We start from the raw sequence: 19,806 nt of genomic DNA, 5'->3' as shown, positions 1-19,806 counted from the left end.
TTTATTTTTAAATGTGAATTTAATAATATAATAAAAATAAAGAAAATTGTCGTTAGCTGAAATTTTTAACTAGGTTTTTTTATCGGTGCATCTTATGTCATTTTGTACTCTCTTTTTTTTTTTAAATTTTCACTGGTTATAGATACAATACGTTAAAGAGATTTAAACATAATAATTGACAAATAAAGTAATAAGAAACTACATTATTAACAATTTGAAATATATATTTATGAAATATATTTAAACTTAACGTTATAAAAAAATTTTAAATGTTTATTTTAAATTAAAACTCATTAAAGTTAATAATTCTTTTAAACATGTTTTATACGTGTTTATTTGTTTCCTTAATTAGGATGGAATTTTAAGTTTCGTAATAAAATGTTCTACCTTATGTAACATTATTAAAAATACTTTATATTCTAAATATGAATAAAGATATTTTAAATTTTATAAAAATATTATTTATTAAAATTATGTCTATCAATTTTTGTAAAAAATAATGTTACAAGACTAATAAATATATAAAAATAAAGTTTAAAATCATAAACTGTTTAAATTTATTTTTTATACAACATTAAACATTGTTTAAAATTAGTCACTTTTAAAAATGATATATACATATATATTATATTAAATTTTAATATATTTGTTATAAATATTTTACCATTAAGTGGATGTTCATCAAGACCAAAAATAAATTTGATGTCTAATAGTTGTTAGAAGTAGATTTTATATCATGTATACTTCTTATATCTATGAATATTCTTTATCATGTATACCATGGTTTTCACATTTTTACGATTTAGTCTCTACCTTAAATTAATATGTCATGTCATACTTCTTGGTCCAACTTCCTTTGGTATCCAACAACCTTCGCTTTTATTACTCTTATACCTTATTTCACTAAGAATACACTACATATTGTTTACGACCAAGGGAGTTCTTGGTATGTTACACTCGCGCCCTCTCTGATAAGTGACGGGTGGTTCCAACAGTATAACCCTCCACATAAAGGGTTAGTCACATGGTTAATACTATAGGCCCTTCTCATCACACAGGACTCGTGAGAGGGAATCACCTTAACTAGTACTAGTGAGAACGCGTCTCGTATAATTGCCATCACACATTCCATTAACTTAATTGTTTCCCAGCTTTCATATTTGACTAGATGAGTACTAAGGGATCTTAACAAACCCTCTAGCTATGCCTTTTAACCCTCACCGAGATGGGTCACCCTTTCATTGTCATTTTTACAATGTCGAGGATCATACTACAGACCGATGTGTCCAAATTAAAGATGCCATAAAGGATGATATCTGAAAAGGCTAGTTGCAACAATATGTGGTCTGAGACACCTACCCCCTAAACAAGGCAAATGATCAAGAAGCGAATGTTGGATCTGGTGTCATAAGTGTAGTATTTTCGTCTATGTTCACTTGTATTTTTTGAGCAAATAGGCTTAATAATAATATCTGTTAATTACATTAATACCCTTTGTACATTTCCTTAATGTTTTTGCTTGCAAACCAAAATGGAAACAAATATGAACTCACTAGTTATCTAACGTTTAACTAATACTAAGTGGTATTACGTGGTCGGATTGTACTATGGAAAGACAACGTGTATCAGTAGATGAACCTAAACATGTCCTTAGTCTAATCGGAATGAGAAAATTGATTGAAAGACTAATATGCCATCTATTAAGTCCAACTGGAGAGATGTTTTGTCTTAAGCATCAGAGCGGATGACTCCTAGAAGATAGAGACATAGATGTGACTGATTGGATTTACAGTACATTGGACAGGACTCAAGTAGAATAGATCTTAGATCCGTTTATGGATTTATTCACTTGTGACATTCATAGTGTGACATATCTTAATCTTGAGTGGATGATGGACTATGTATGTGTTGGATCTAATGTCTTAAGTGTAGTATTTTCGTCTATGTACACTTGTATTTTTTTGAACATATTAGTTAATAAAATTATTCATGAATTATATTAATATCCTTTGTATATTATCCTCAATGGTTTTTGCATGCAAAGAAAAATGAAAGCAAATATTAGTTCATTGGTTGTCTAATGTTTAACTAATACTAAACGGTATTATGTGATTAGATCGTAATACAGAAAGATAGCTTATATTAGTAGATGAACCTAAAGATATCCTTAGTCTAATCGAAAATGAGCAAACTGATTAAAAGACTAATTTGTCGTCTATCAAGTTCAATTGGGGAGATGCTTTATCTTGGGCATCAGAGCAGATGACTCCCAGAAGATAAAGATATAGATGTGATTGACCAGATGTTGGATCTGGTGCCCTAAGTGTTGTATTTTCGTTAATGTACGCTTGTAATTTTTTTGAACAAGTTTATTACTAAAATTATTCATGAATTACGTTAATACTTTGTATAATGTCCTCATGTGATTTTTGTACACAAAGCAAAATAGAAGCAAATGTTGCTCACTGGTTGTCTAATGTTTAAACTAATACTAAGCGATATTATATGGTTGGATTGTAATACGAAAATACATCTTATATTAGTAGACGAACCTAATTATGTCCTTAGTCTAATCGAAAATGAGTAAACCAATTGAAAGACTAATATGTTGTCTATCAAGTCCAATTAGGGAGATGTTTTGTCTTAGGCATCGAAGTGGATGACTCCTAGAAGATAGAGGCATAGATGTGACTGACTGGATTGACAGTACATCAGACTAGACCCACTAATAATAGATCCTAAATTAGTTTATGGATTTATTCACTTGTGGCGTTCATAGATTGGCATATCTAAATCTTGGGTGGATGATGGACAATGTATACGTGACTCATATACTTAGATTAAGTAAAAGCCTGAGTTCGAATAGATAAAGAATGGGAAGTTAGTTTGTTGGGTGTACGACTTCTGTAGTATATAATAGAATTCACATCAGTGGAACTTAGAGCCTGAGACATAGGTAAATGATATCCTCTTATTGGTATTACATGCTGGATGAAAAGTAGATGTGGTCGACGGTCGTTCTTCTTTGTGATGAATAACTTGATTACTATTTGATAATAATTGTCTTTTCATTAAAGAAGACGTAATGGTTACCGTAAGGTAAAATAAGATCAAATTAGGAGAACAGATATTATTCCAAAAATATTAAGAATATCCTATAAGGGTAACACACTTATAACAGGGTCATTAGACGAGCACTGATCGAGTTGCTTTCGTAATAGTATGTCATTAGGTAGAGCTCAGTCACTATACCATAGCGGAATGACTTCATGACTAAATAAATTTATAATTAATAAGCAACAAGCTAAAACTTAATGATAAATCATTTAAGCCTTAATCGCATATGTCCAATAGGTCCCTCCATTAGCTCATTGAAACCAGAAATGAATTGTATGTTGAATCAAATGAACATAAATGAATAGAAATTGTGAAAATGGAGAAATTGAAATCATTTGGAAATTATTATGATTTTCTCCAAAATGAAAATGAAAATGGAGAAATGGAAACATTTGGAAATGATTATAGGTTTTTTCCAAAATGAAAATGGAGAAATGGAATCATTTGGAAATGAATGTAGTTTTCTCCAAAATGAAAATGAAAATGAAAATGAAAATGAAAATGAAAAATGAAAATGACCTGAAAAATGAATTTATGTTTTCGAATTAAATTTAGTTCGAAAATGCAAATAAATCATTTGATCATAGTAAATCGTTGAATATATGAAATTAAATATATTTTATAATAGATTCTTTTACGTAATCTAAGTAAAGAAGTTATAAGATGTGTGAAACCGATAAATTAAATTGAATAATTGTATGGATTGAAAATTGGACTAAATCGAAAATAATCGAGGAAAAGACAAAATTGTTGATTTAAACCCTAAACCCTTAAAGTTTCAACTTGTTTGCTGATTTAACTAGGTAAGTTCATATGGTATGATTATATTTAAATTGTTTTATACTTGAATTATGGACTTGAGTATGTTTTATAGTAATTTGAATTATTTACAATTCGGTACAAAAAGTGAGATATGGGCTAAATCGTAAAGAAATGATAAATTGAATATGATGAATCTTAATTTGGGATATTTAATGAATAGATATTTGATTATGACTAATTGAATCGTATTGGTATGAATTTGACTAATTATTGAGATAGAAAATGCCTAATAATGTCCATTATAAAGGGTGTATAAACTTGACGTTATGGTCAAAATATTGGACAATTGGTGGTCCTCTAATATGATTTTGTTCGAAAAATATCTGAACCACCCTTATATGTATACTTTTTTTAAAAAAGAGAGTCATATTATATTCATTATGATAAGATTCTATGAAAATAGCAAATATATTGTCTTGTTTCATCAAGGGATTTGAGGCTTCTTTATAACATCTTACTTGGAGAAAAGACATGAGGATAACAATAAAGTGATCCCTGTGAATTGATAATCATACAAAGGATATTATTGATAGCATTCTTTTACGAAAGAATGAATAATTAAACATGGTGAGGATGTTGGTCTTGTGAATTTTCAAGACAAATAAATATAAAGTTTCACCATGTGATATAGAAAATTAACATAGATTTGTTGGAAATTTGAAAATTTAGGGGTGAGGTACAAATACATACTATTTAAGTCACTCGTGATGGAAACTCACTCAATGCTTGGTATAACGTTAAGTCCTGAGTTCAATGAGACAAAGTACATCATCAGTATGTGCTTGCTAGCATTATAAAATATTATATAATATATCATTATTGGGTGAAAAGTTCTAGGTACCTATAATGATAAGAGAAATGATAAGTATTACATTGTTAATAGACCCATAACATAAATATGTTAGAGTGTAACACTCTAAACCTAACTTAGAAGTTTAGATCGAATCTCGGATGTTACATTGATCACAAAAGTGATCGTAGGTAAATTTTACAAAACAAGTTGTCACATCGAATCGAAACATTTAATCTTTCAAAATTCAGTCAGTAAAATTACAATTAAGTTTAATATATAACTGGAATTAAATAAACGAATAAAAATTCAAAACGGAACTTGTACCATAACTTTATAAAGCCTTACAATTCAAAAACCAAATAACAAAGTAGAAATGCTATTTTATTTTTAACCGTGACTGTCCGAGACCTCCGCATACCGAGTCCAGCGTCAGAATTTTGAAAGGTACCTGAAAGGAAAACATTAAGGGGGTGAGCTATATGAGCTCAGTGTGAGTTCAAATGAAAAACATCATACTTACAGAAGAGAACTCCAGACGACAGGTCAATAGTAGAATATTCTTACAGATACACGCAGAAACAGATACAGTATAGAACCAATACCTCAACACACGTAAAAGTTAGAGCACACCAAGTACACCCAGAATACTCAACACCAGCGTTGTTTAAGAAACCAAGTACAAAAAGATAGTCTTTCAATCAAAACTCCTAAACAGATACGAATGAAATGTAGTCAAGTAATAAAACCCACCCAACCAGCCAACACACATCTCCGTCCCCCAGTTACCCCCACAAGAGCTGATTAAGCTCATCCAACCAAAACACACCACATAGGACCTCGAAAGGCCAATCCAACCCTACACACCATGTACGTAGACTAAGCCACTCAGATATTAATACGCAACAGAGCTGGCGTATATGTAGTATAGTACAATGCGATAATCCGTTGTACAGACATGTTGTAGTTTAAACTTCCAGATCAAATAATACTACGCAACAAAACTGACACACATGCAGTACAGTGCGATAAATCACTGTACGGATAAGTTGCAATAGAACTGCCAGATCAAATCAGAATCAGTCTTCCTTCTTTTTGCAATCCCACCCAAAACTTTACTTTATGCAAGTGTATGCATGCATACAATCTCACAGAATAGTGACACATTAACAAACAGTCAGACAGAACAGATATGCACACACATATCCATTTAACCGAGTTCAGAGTCAGGCATCTCACACAATAATTACAAATAAAACATAAGTAAGCAGCCTATATCGGAGTCTTAACTACCCTTACTAAAGCTTAGCCAATGGTTAAAGCACATAGACACAATTTCAGATCAGAAACACACACAGAACCAAAATAAAGGCCTTAAGACCACACGCTTGTGTACTCTAGCCATGTAGACACGCTTAGGCCGTGTGGGAGGTCAAACGCCCGTATGACTGAGGCACACACTCGTGTGAAGGGAGGCGCACGACCGTGTGACTGAGGCACACACCCGTGTGGACCAAGGACATGGCCGTGGGAGCAGGCCGTGTAACTTACTGTCCAAAATGTGCTAAAAAAGAACACAGGGTAGATACGACCGTGTGAGGATCTCACACGCTCGTGTGCTTATCAGACACTGACACACGCCTGTTTGGGATCCTTAAATTCCCAAATTAGCCACACAACCGTGTAGCCAGACTGTGTGGTACCAAATCACTCAAACCCTAATCCCCAAACACATACGTACGTGTGTCCAGAGGACATGGCCGTGTGAATATTGACAAAAATCCCCGAAACAGCCACACGACAGTGTGGCTAGGTCGTGTATGCTAAAATATAGTATAGGGCATACACGACCATATGAGGGTCTCACACACTCGTGTGCCCACCAAACACTGACACACGCCCGTATGGGATCCTTAAATTCTCAAATTAGTCACACGACCATGTGGCCAGGCCATGTGGCACCAAATCACTCAAACCCTAATCCCCAAACATACACGTCCGTGTGCCCAGGGGACATGGCCGTGTGAAGATCAACAAAAATCCCTGAATCGGCCACACGACCATGTGGAACCAAAATTTGCCCAAAAACCTTAATTCCTAAATCTACACAACCGTATGATCAGGCACATGTCTGTATGACCACGAAAACACCAGCAAGTAGCCTGAAAATCGATGTAACACCCCAGATTTTGGGGTAGAAGTTTTAAATTTTGTGGCTAGGGCTAGTGAAAAGGTTGCATTATTGTGTTTTGTTATGTGCTTAAGTGACAGAATAGGCTTGCTGGTTTAGTGGTGGGTTGTGTGTAATTAGTCTCTGGGTTCTAGGTCCGAGTCCCTGTCTTTGCGTGTTGAGTGATATATTTTTGTATATTGTATGTTAGATAATAAATTTTCTTTATGGTTAATAATAACTGTTTACTCTTATGTGTAAGTTATTAATATTAATATTAATATTATTTTTTGTTTATTATTTCCATTCGGATTTTTTTATTTTTATTATTTTCACGTTCTCCTGTTCTCTATCTTTTGGGGGTTTTTTTTCTTCTTCTTTTTTTTTTTTTCTGTCTGAAATCAGTGGTGTTGTGATTTTGGGAAAGGGCTTCGTTTCTTAGTCGCCGAGTCGGTCTGGAAGTCGTTGATCACGAATCAGGTGTGGGTTTCGTACCTTTTTTATTTTATTTGCGAATTCTAATTTGACTTTATGAAAAGACGACTATAGGTGTGTGAGTGCTCCCAAATCTGTTATTTTTGATGTGATATCATTGTTTTATGCTTAGAATTTGTATGATTTGGTATAATTTCAAACTATCGGGGGTTGGAGAGTGTTTCATGGCTGAATGTATGAATTTTGGGGCTATTTTAATGTTGTTTCGTGAGCACACGGGTGGCCACACGGGCGTGTGCCGATTCACACGGCAAATAGACACCCCCGTGTGTCTAGGCCGTGTCAAAACTGTAGGGTATACTGACTTTAAATCATAGGGTACCCCTGGGGACACACGGCCGTGTATCATAATCGTGTGTCGCACACGGTTGAGACACACGCCCATGTCTCTACCCGTATGGACAAAAATAGGCCATTTATAAAGCCAACATGCCACCCAAAAAGGGTTATCACTACAAACATCAACCAAAGCATAATTCATGACCAAATAGCCACCAAAACCATACTCAAACATGCATAATTCAATCCACAATATCACCAATCAATTTCATACTCAATTTCATATCAAAGCATACTAATTTCATGAACTAATATCATACTAATCCATTTGTCTCAAGCAACATTTAATTAAACTCAAAATCATATTAAAACCTTACCATTTCAACTACCAAATCATACCAAGATGGCCATTCACACAAACTATATATATATATCAATTATATCATTTTTCCATCACATAGTCTATACCATAACCAATTCCATAGTCTCAATCATATTCATACCATATCACATGGCAAGAAATTCACATAACACATATCATAACATCACTAGCCTATACATGCCATACATTAATATTTACAACTTCAAAAGTACCAAAATATCGTTCGATAGTGTGACGACGATCCTTGACGATCCCTAAGCTCATTGTAGCTTCGATAATCTATAAAATAATGAGAAACACACACAAAGTAAGCTTTCAAAAGCTTAGTAAACCATATACAAATAAACTTAACACATAAGATAAATATAAGCTAATTTACCCATGGAATCCATAGTAAATCACATACACAAGTTTCATAATTCACATCTAACTCACTTGTTCTTAATGCACTTGTATTTAACTACCATTAGTTCTTATGAAATTCACATGTCATTATTTATACACATACTCACCTTTGATTCTTGAATAACATATACATTTCATACGTACCTGAATCGGATACTTATATACATTTTCATTCCATCCTTGTTATTACCTGTTGAACAGTTCAAAATTGATAAGGATACTCGGATAGCTCGTAAACTAGTACAATGCCAACGTCCCAGACGTGGTCTTACATGTTATCAAATATCAATTCCACTGTCCTAGACAGGGTCTTACACAAAATCATATACGATGCCAATGCCCCAGACATGGTCTTACATGTAAATCTCAAATCAATGCTAACGTCCCAGACATGTTCTTACATGAAATTAGATATCGAAATCCTATGTCATGGTATATGTATCCTAACTATTCCCATGGTTCGTACAGGGCTTTCGGACGCCATAATTCGATCGATGTTCTCTCAATTTTTACATATTCATCTTCCATATCCATTCATTACATTTCAATATCATAAAAGCTTTAATAAATCAATTCATATACATTTATTTGCATATGAACTTACCTCGTATGGAGACGAACAGACCGAAACGACTAATCGACAACTTTTGAGTTACCTCGATCGAAATCTGATTTCCTCTTTTCTTGATTTAAATTAATAAAAATTTGACTTATTTTATCATATATTCATTTAAATTCATCCATAAACACATAAATGGGCCAATTACACTTTTGCCCCAAATATTTCACATTTTTTACAATTTAGTCCCTATATCACAAAACACAAAATATTCAAAATTTCACCACACCCAAGCATAGCTGAATTTTACTAAGGTCCCTAGCAGCCCATTTATTTCATTTATTTCACATTTTGACACCTCAATTTACAAAATTCATAATTTAATCCTAAATAGGCATTTTTACTAAAAATCACTTAATTAAACATGACAATCTGTAACAGCCCAATTTTAAGGCTAGTGGGAATAGTGGTCATGGGACCACAAATTAGAAGTCAGAAAAATTATTTTATTATTATTTTGGAGTCATAGCATGTTTATAATAGTACATGAAAAATTTGGTGAGTTAATTTTGACATTTGTGTGCCCAATTGTGAAAAATGACTAAATCGCATAAAGTGAAAAAGTCCTACATTGATGGCTAAAGATGTCAAATAGTTAGAGAACCAAAATTGGGGGTCTTTAAAGGGACTATTTTGCATAAGTTGTAAAATAAATGATAAATGTGTGAAATAGAGAGAATTTGGGGTTGTTATAAGAGTAAAAAGAGTTCAGCTAGGCTTAAGATGTGAATAAATTTGATAAAAATCGATTTTCGAGCATAGGGGTAAAATGATCATTTTGCCAAAGTTTAGGGGCAAAATGGTCATTTTATCTAATATGTGAATTTTTATTTTCTTAATTTTATTTAGTGATTAAATGAGTGCATTTTTGCTATTTTAGATCAAGAATTGCCCAATTCAAACCTAGACCAGGGGAAAACCAAGCAAATTGACTAAACTAACTAGTCGCTACGTTTTGTAATCCGAGATAAGTTGTATGTAAATAATACAACTAGATTGTTAATGTATGTATTGAATTGTATTAAGTTAATATAGCATGAATTGCTTGGTTGTGAAATTGAGAATGTATAATGATAATTGAGATAGTGGAAATTTCGTTGTAACTTTAAAAAGTAAATCGGATATTCATGCCATGATGTTTGGGTCATTTGTTTATGAGCTAGTGTAAGAAATGTTTGGGACATGCATCAGCCACATTATGAGAGCTAGTGTAAGACCATGTTCGGGACATGGCATCGGCGTTGAGACGAGAGCTAGGGTAAAACATGTCTGGGACATGCATCAGCCTCGAGACTTAAGCCAGTGTAAGACATGTCTGGGACATGCATTGGCTACAAGATGATAGTCAGTGTAAGACCATGTCTGGGACATGGCATCGACTTGAGATATGAGCCAGTGTAAGAACATGTCTGGTACATGGCATCAGCACCTTACCCACGTTTGAGGCTTAATAAATATCCGGTAGGGTTCTAAATGGTTCAAAGGTGAACATTATGTTCTTAAGCTAATGAGGAAAGTATAACCATGTTGTGAATGGTACAGGTACCAAATTGGTACCTATGAGATATGAGCTCAATATATATATAATAGGTGATTTATATGGATGGTAATGAGTAAGATACACTTATGCCTACTTTAGTGTTATAAGCATGTTGATTATGGATAAATTGTTGTTGTATACTTATTTATATGCAACTTGCTAAGCTTTATGCTTACTCCCTTTCTTTTCCATTTCCTTTCAGTGCCGCCTAACTAGCTCAAAGATCACCAGAAGTCAGAGATATCGATCACACTATCGACCAAAGCTTTTGACATAGTTGGATTTATATTTTTTAATATGGCATGTATAGGACTTAGATTTTATCATTTTGTGTCTTTGAGAATTGGCCATATGTGTTGGCTTAGGTTGGACCTTGATGGAACCACGGCGAATGACATGGAAAGTAATGTACCAACCCCACAGAAGGGACCGCGCCAGTAGAGAGTGAGCCCGTAACTATAGGCCAAGACGGAAGGGCTAGAGAAGCCTACCTCCGAACGATGGGCACTTGGTACATGGAGTTTTTTTATGCGAATCTGAACACTTTACCTCCCTCACCTCCTCTGATTCCTCAGTATGCCCCAGTAGCTCTGTAAGGCACGGACATGTTTAGAAGAGAGAAACCTCCGGTAGACAAGATTCAAAAACAAGGGGCTGAGAAATTCCGGGCTAGCATAGATGATGACCTGGAGAGACTAGAGTTTTGGCTAGAAAATACCATTAGGGTATTTGATGAACTATTATGCACACCTGAAAAGTGCGTGAATGTGCAGTGTTGCTTCTACGAGATTCAGCTTACCAGTGGTGGAACACTCTCGTGTCTGTGGTACCGAGAGAGAGGGTAACTTGGGAATTTTTCCACGAAGAGTTCCGAAAGAAGTATATTAGTCAACGATTTATAGACCAAAAGAAAAAGGAATTCTTGGAGCTAAAGCAAGGCCAAATGTCAATGGCAGAGTATGAGCGTGAATTTGTGAGGCTCAGTAAGTATGTACGAGAGTGCATGTCTACAGAGGCCACTATGTGTAAGAGATTTGAGGATGGGCTTAATAAAGACATCAGAGTGTTTGTTGGCATCTTAGAGCTACGAGAATTTGTAGCACTTGTTGAAAGAGCCTGTAAAGCCGAAGAGTTGATTAAGGAAAGACGGAAAGTGACTTTGGAGTCTTGAGACTCAAAGAAGAGACAGATAGGGAAATCATATTAGTCTTCCTCTAAAAGATTGAGAGAGTTCACTACCCGATCGAATGCTTCAATAGGATATTCAAATAAGAACAAGAACCGGCAGAACACAACTTCTAAAGCCCAGACCACTTCGGTCGCAAGTGTTGGTAGCACTCGGCCAAATAGGCCAGAATGCTTGCAATGTGGTAGGCGTTATTTTGGAGAGAGCCGAGGAAATGAAAGGGGCTATTTCAAGTGCAGATCATTGGAACACTTCATCCGTGATTGTCCTAAGATGGAAAAGAGAGAAAAGAAATAAGAAATGAAGGCAAGTAGTGTTCCGTTGAGGGGTAAACCGCAAAGAAACCCCGAAAGTGGGGCTAGCAGTAAGGGTGAGGAAAAAGATGCTGTGGTGAGGCCCGAGGGCTGAATGCCTGCAAGGACCTATGCTATTCGTGCCCGCGAAGAGGCAGAGTCTCCCGATGTGATCATGGGTACTTTTTCTATCCATGATATATCTGTTGTTGCATTAATTGACCCAGGATCTATCCACTCTTATATTTGTATAGAATTGGTACCTCGTATGAGTATGCTAGTAGAGTCCACTGAGTTTGTAATAAAAGTGGCCAATCCTATAGGCAGACATGTACTAGTGAACCAAGTCTGTAGAAATTGCCCTTTGACAATTAGAGGTCATTGTTTTCCGGCTAATTTGATGTTATTGACGTTTAATGAGTTTTATGTAATCCTTAGGATGGACTAGTTGACTTCTCATAGTGTTGTAGTGAATTGTGGGGGAAAAGTTATTGAGCTGAAATGTGAAGACGATAATGTTCTTCGAGTTGGACCAGATGAGTCAGATAATCTGCCTGTAGTAATATCGTTTTTGACTATCGAGAAATATTTGAGGAAAATATATGAGGCTTATCTGGATTTTGTAATGAATACTCAAGTGTCTGAATTGAAGATTGAATCGGTACCAGTGGTTTGTGAGTTTACAGATGTGTTCCCAGAAGAATTACCCGGATTGCCTCCAGTGAGGGAAATAGAATTCGGAATTGAGTTAGTCCCCGGTACGACACCCATTTCTACTGCTCCGTATAGGATGACCCTAATGGAGTTAAAAGAGTTAAAGGCACAGTTGCAAGAGCTAACAGACAAGGGCTTTACGAGATTGAGTTTTTCACCGTGGGGAGCTCCAGTAGTGTTTGTGAAAAAGAAAGACAGGTCAATAAGGTTATGTATCGACTATAGACAACTCAATAAGGTAACTGTGAAGAACAAGTATCCTTTGCCAAGAATAGATGATCTATTCGATCAGTTGAAGGGAGCCACGGTGTTTTCCAAGATAGACTTGAGATCTGGTTATTATCAATTGAGAGTCACAGAGCAAGATGTATCGAAGACTACTTTTCGGACAAGATACGGGCATTATGAGTTCCCCGTCATGCCCTTTGGTTTGACTAATGCTCCGGTGGTGTTTATGGATTTGATAAACTGCATTTTTGGGCCATATTTGGACAAGTTCGTGGTGGTTTTTATTGATGACATACTGATTTACTCGCAAGATGAAAATGAATACGAGGAGCATTTGAGAACTGTGTTACAGACTTTGAAAGATGTCAAATATTTAGAGAACCAAAATTAAGGGTTTTTAAAGGGAAATTGGACCCTATTGAGATTGCTTGGCCGGTCATAGGAGACAAAAGTAGTCAAATTGTCAAAATTTGGTGGGTTAGGTGACTTATTTTGACTAAAATAGAAATAAATAAAGAAGGACAATATCATCCCTTTCTCATCTCTTTTTTCCACCGAAAATTGGCCATTAAAGGGGGGTTTGGGAGCTTAAAATTTTTAGCAACTTGAAGCACTCACAAGTAAGTGATTTCCATGTCTTTTGTCGATGATTTTTTGTATTTTTGAGACGCTTAAAGCATGAGCTTTCAAATGAGAGGTATATCTTGCAAAATGGTTGAAGGTCTAGGGTTTTACCATGAGATAATTCAGGGTGTTTTCTGAAATTTTGTGGAAGAATATGAGTCTTAGTTGTGTAATAGACAACTTTTGTAAAAGGTGTTACCTTGGAAACACCTAAAGGGACCATTTTGCACAAATTGTAAAATAAACGATAAATGTGTGAAATAGAGAGAAATTGGGGTTGTTATAAGAGTAAAAAGAGTTCATCTAGGCTTAAGATACGAAGAAATTTGATAAAAATTGATTTTCAAGCATAGGGTAAAATGGTCATTTTGCCAAAGTCTAGGGGCAAAATGGTCATTTTACCAAAGATGTGAATTTTTATTTGCTTAATTTTATTTAGTAATTAAATGAGTGCATTTTTTCTATTTTAGATCAAGAATTGCCCAATTCAAACCTAGACTAGGGGAAAACCAAGCAAATTGACTAAACCAACTAGTCGCCACGTTTTGTAATCCGAGGTAAGTTGTACGTAAATAATACAACTATATTATTAATGTATGTATTGAATTGTATTGATTTAATATAGCATGAATTGTTTGGTTGTGAAATTGAGAACGTATAATGATAATTGAGATAGTGAAAATTCCGTTGGAACCTTAAGAAGTAAATCGGATATTCATGCCACGATGTTTGGGTCATTTATTTATGAGCTATTGTAAGACATGTCTGGGACATCGACTACATTATGAGAGCCAGTGTAAGACCATGTCTGGGACATGGCATCAGCGTTGAGATGAGAGCTAGTGTAAGACATGTCTAGGACATGCATCGGCCTCGAGACATAAGCCAGTGTAAGACATGTCTGGGACATGTATCGGCTACGAGATGATAGTCAGTGTAAGATCATGTCTGGGACATGGCATCGACTTGAGATATGAGCCAGTGTAAGACTATGTCTGGGACATGGCATCAGCACATTACCCACTTTTGAGGCTTAATGAATATCCGGTAGGGTTCCAAATGGTTCAAAGGTGAACGTTATGTTTTAAGCTAATAAGGAAAGTATAACCGTGTTGTGAATGGTATAGATACCAAATTGGTACGTATAAGATATGATCTCAATATATATATAATAGGTGATTTGTATGGATGGTAATGAGTAAGTTACACTTATGTCTACTTTGGTGTTATAAGCATATTGATTATGGATAAATTGTTGTTGTATACTTATTTATATGAAACTTACTAAGCTTTATGCTTACTCCCTTTCTTTTCCATTTCCTTTCAGTGCCTCTTAACTAGTTCAAATATCACTAGAAGTCAGAGATATCGATCACACTATCGACCGAAGCTTTCGATATAGTTGGATTTATATTTTTTAATATGGCATGTATATGACTTAGATTTTATTATTTTGTCACTTTAAGAATTGGCCATATGTGTTGGCTTGGGTTGGAAACCATTCAATTTGTATTAAGTTTTGAATGATAGTTAATATTCATTTTGAGCTTATGAAAGATGCATTCTCATGGTTGAATGAATGTTTATTGTGGTTGAATGGATTAAAGAAATTGATAAACCACAATTTATACATATTTTTACCCCATGCTTAACGCATTTTATGGATGATTTTTCCTTAGAATTGGTGAATTCAATGCTCCTAATGCCTTAATTTCATGTTTTATACTTAGGTGAGCATAGGAGAGCGAAAGGAATGAGAAACGAGCCAGAAATGGAGAAATTGGGCCAAAGTACGAAATAACACGGCCTGGACTTCCTTACACGACAGACCACACGGCCGTGTCAATTTGGCAGAATGGAAGTAATCGCACACGGGCGTGTCCCTGTCGAGCCCAAGTTGAGTCCAATTCAGAAAAGGCTAATTTTGGGGGCTTTTAGGCATTCTAAAGCCTATAAATACACCCTAGAGGAAGAGGAAATGGGGCACAGAGAGAAGGAGGCAGGGAACCACTCAAGGGAAGCCGATTGATCCATCTCAGAAGCTGGAGTCACCATCAAGACTGAAGATCTCCCCTCAATTTCCCTTCAGGAGTTTTGGGTTTTCTTTATGTTTTGTATTCATTATTCTTCTGAGATGTTTTCCTTTTTAGTTATGAACTAAATCCCCTAAATACCTAAGGGTAATGAAACCTAAGATGAATCTTGTTATTATTTTCTGAATTGTATGATAAATATTTAACTTGATTCAAGATAAACTCTTATTCAGAGGAAGAATAGACCTTGTCTAATAGTACAATTGTCATAACTAAGCGAGTTGGTTGCGCGCCTAGACATAGGGTGACAAGATTTTTCCGGATTAGGGTGAAACCTAATAAGAGGATCCTTAGATCGAGTTAATGCAACTGTAGGGTGTTAATCAGAGAAATTTCTCAATTATTCAATCTAGGGATTAAACGTTATTAGTCCTGAATAGGGATAATAACATAACTTAGGAATCTCTATGGGACAAGTTAAATGAATAAATCGTCTGATTCGGAGCCAAAATAACAAGTAAAGTCTAGGTGGATTTTTCTTTAGGTATTGTCTTAATTCAATCGTTTTCCAAAAGTAATCCCCCAATTCTACTTTCTACTAATTCTTAGTTTAGATAATTAGTTAGTTAAAACAAAACCCCCTTATTCTTAGGCTAGATAATAAAAAGACAGTCATTACTAGTACTTTTAGTTCCTTTGGGTTCGACAATCCGGTCTTGCTAAAACTATACTACTGTTCGATAGGTACACTTGCCTACATCGTGATAATAGTTAGTTTTAAGAACGATTCTTTATAAATATTTAAAACCTATCACACAAAAATTGTGATCAAGTTTTTGGCACCGTTGCCGGGGAACAAAGATATTAGGAACGCTCAATTTTTATTACTTTAGCCATTTATTTTTCTTGCAATTTAATTTTTATTTATTATTTATTAATTTACTTTTTCTTTCTCTTGGCAGGTTTTTCTAGTTTATGACTAGAAGAAACCCGTCAGGACCACTATTTTTTGACGATGAAATCGATCGCACAGTTCGCAGAAACCAAAGAGAAATAAGGAGAAGCTTAAGATACACAGAGAACGAGCAAGAGGATGATACTCAAACCCCAACCGAAGAGATGGCTAAAAACCAAGACAATCAGCTACCTCCTGCATACATGTTGAACTAGGAAATCAGAACCCTACTCCTCGTACTATGTATGATTATGCTAAACCTACTTTAACAGGAACTGAATCAAGTATAGTTAGGCCTGCTATTGCTGCAAATAATTTTGAACTAAAACCTAACACTATTCAAATGATACAACAAATTGTTCAGTTTGATGGTTTGCAGGATGAGGATCCGAACACTCACTTGGCAAATTTCCTTGAATTCTACGATACATTTAAAATTAATAATGTTTCGGACGATGCCATTCGTCTTTGGTTATTCCCTTTTTCATTGAGAAACAAAGCTAAACAGTGGTTGAACTTGTTACCACAAGGGTCAATCACTACTTGGGAACAAATGATCGAAAAATTTCTATTAAAATATTTTCTACCGGCTAAAACGGCCAAATTATGTAATGATATCTCTTCATTTGTGCAGATAGACTTAGAAACTCTTTATGATGCATGGGAGAGATACAAGAACTTACTGAGAAGGTGCCCTCATCATGGGTTACCGCTTTGGCTACAGGTTCAAACATTCCATAATGGCTTGAATCCTTCGACTCGACAAATGGTTGACGCAGCTGTTGGCGGAACCATAAATAATAAACATCTGAAAATGCTTATGGGTTTATTGAAGAGATGTCACTGAATAACTATCAGTGGCAAGTCATGAGGTCTAAGCCAACTAAAATAGTAGGCGTTTATAACGTCGATTCGGTTACTATGCTGTCAAACCAGGTAGAACTTCTAAATAAAAAGATTGATGGTTTACTTGGTTCTACTCAGGTATATCCAGTAATGAGGTGAGAAACGAATGGAGTAGGAGCATGCACAGAGTATCAACCCTTCAACCCTAGCATCAAGGAGGAACAAGTTTAATATAGGGGTAACAATAACTCTAGATCCCAAAATAACCTATATAGTAACACTTATAATGCAGGTTGGAGGAACAATCCCAATTTCTCGTAGGGCGATCAAGGAAATCAAAGACCACAACATCCTTCGAGTTTTCAACAACCACCCTATCAACAGGAAAAGAAACCGAACCTTGAAGAGATGCTGTCAAATTTATCTCAGTGTCAGAAACCCGTTTCCAAAACACCGAGACAGCACTTAAAAGTCAGCAAGCGTCGATCCAAGGGCTCAAAACTCAGATCGGCCAGCTTTCCAAACTAATCTCCAAACGACCACAAGGTAGCTTGCCAAGTAATACTGAACCCAACCCAAGGGAAAGCTCAATGCGATTAATGTTCAAGATGAAGAAGGATTCGTTGAGCCTGAGCCAGAACCGAGGCAAGAAACTATGGTAAGTAGAAGTCAAGGTGAGGTAGGTCATAATAAAAACAAATCAGTGAATGTTGAATATAAACTTCGTGTGCCATACCCCAATGCGACAAGGAAAGACCGCTCAGATGAACAATTTGGTAAATTCCTTAAACTCTTAAAAAAATTACATATTAACTTACCGTTTATTGAAGTTCTATCGCAGATACCAAATGCAATGAAATTTTTAAAGGAGCTTTTAGCAAATAAACGGAAGTTGGACGAGGCAGCGCATGTGGAGCTAAACGCAGTTTGCTCAGCTATTTTACAGAATCAACTACCTAACAAACTAAAAGATCCAGGGAGTTTTACGATTCCTTGCTTAATTGGGAGTTTAGATGTTAATAATGCATTAGCTGATTTAGGGGCTAGTATTAACGTCATGCCCTACAAAATGTTCAAACAATTAGGTTTTGGGAAACCCAAACAGACTAGGATGAGCATTCAATTAGCAGATAAAACTATAAGATTCCCTAGGGGTATTATTAAAGATGTGCTAGTTAAAGTCGATAAATTTATATTTCCCGTTGACTTCATTGTTCTAGACATATAGAAGGATAACAACACTCACTGCTAAAACGATTATTGATGTTGGCAGATGTGAGCTCACACTCTGTGTGGGAGACGAAATAATCACCCTTCAAGCTCACAATTCTGGCACCACATCGGAAATTGAAGGTGATCGTCTAAACCATTCTACTAAAACTGACAATAGGGTACAACCTACATTGCAGGAAATGAGTCTGAAGGAAGCACATGAGTCATTCTCAAGCAGTAGAAGAGGACCTATTCAAGAAGATCGAAGGCTACAAATCGAGGAGCTAGATGAATGGCAAACGCATAAACCGAGAACACATGATAAACCAAAACTACACCAGAATAAGCCCAACACCTTCCCACGTCAACTTAAGGTTAGAGATAAAGTCTTATTAGATGTCGCGGATCCTCACATTGTCAAAACCACACTGAACGAAGAAATCCCTCTTACGGTACTTAGTATTTTCCCATTTGGTACAGTCGAGGTAAGTCATCTGAAGGTCGGTACTTTTAAGGTAAACAACACCCGTCTAAAACCTTATTTTAATAAGAATGATAGCAGGAATGAGGAGTATAAACTCCTCGAACCACCATAACCATTCAATGGAGAGGTAAGTCAAGCTTAGACTATAAATAAGCGCTTCTCGAGAGGTAACCCGAGCACTAAAAATATTAATTTCTTTAAATTTTTGTTTTTAACACCTAACTTACTAACAAAGATCTTGAATACAGGTTTTTCCACATAGACACGGCCAAGCACACGGGCATGCTTAGGGCCGTATGAAAACAGGGTAAAGATTTTCCCAACACGGGCTACGATAAATCGCCACGGCCGTGCGACGAACCTACCAAATTAACACGGGCGTGCGACACGTCCGTGCCAAGCAACCGTGGACGAACCTGTTAAATTAACACGGGCGTGGGAGAAGTGAACGAAGCCAGGTACGGTCATGTGACACGGCTGTGTGCACCTACACGCCCAAAGAACACGGGCGTGGACTAAAAGTCAGACGTGCCCAAATTCAAAATTCGTGAGTCACACAGGAAAAAATTGGGGAACACGGGCATGTTCCCTGGCCGTATAACCCAAAAATCT

At 35.8% G+C, this 19,806-nt stretch overlaps 1 non-coding gene across 1 annotated transcript; it reads right to left on the bottom strand.

Moving 5' to 3' along the window:
- Window positions 1-17,253: 17,253 nt before the first annotated feature.
- On the bottom strand, window positions 17,254-17,360 carry LOC128282175 (small nucleolar RNA R71). The gene has a single exon (XR_008272409.1). It is a non-coding gene; the product is annotated as a small nucleolar RNA R71 (small nucleolar RNA).
- Window positions 17,361-19,806: the final 2,446 nt, after the last annotated feature.

This window comes from Gossypium arboreum, chromosome 1 (genome assembly GCF_025698485.1).
Source record: "Gossypium arboreum isolate Shixiya-1 chromosome 1, ASM2569848v2, whole genome shotgun sequence".
NCBI classification, from domain to species: Eukaryota; Viridiplantae; Streptophyta; class Magnoliopsida; order Malvales; family Malvaceae; genus Gossypium; species Gossypium arboreum.
The sequence above is the reverse complement of the archived record's forward strand: the minus strand, read 5'-3'. Positions and strand labels throughout refer to the sequence as shown.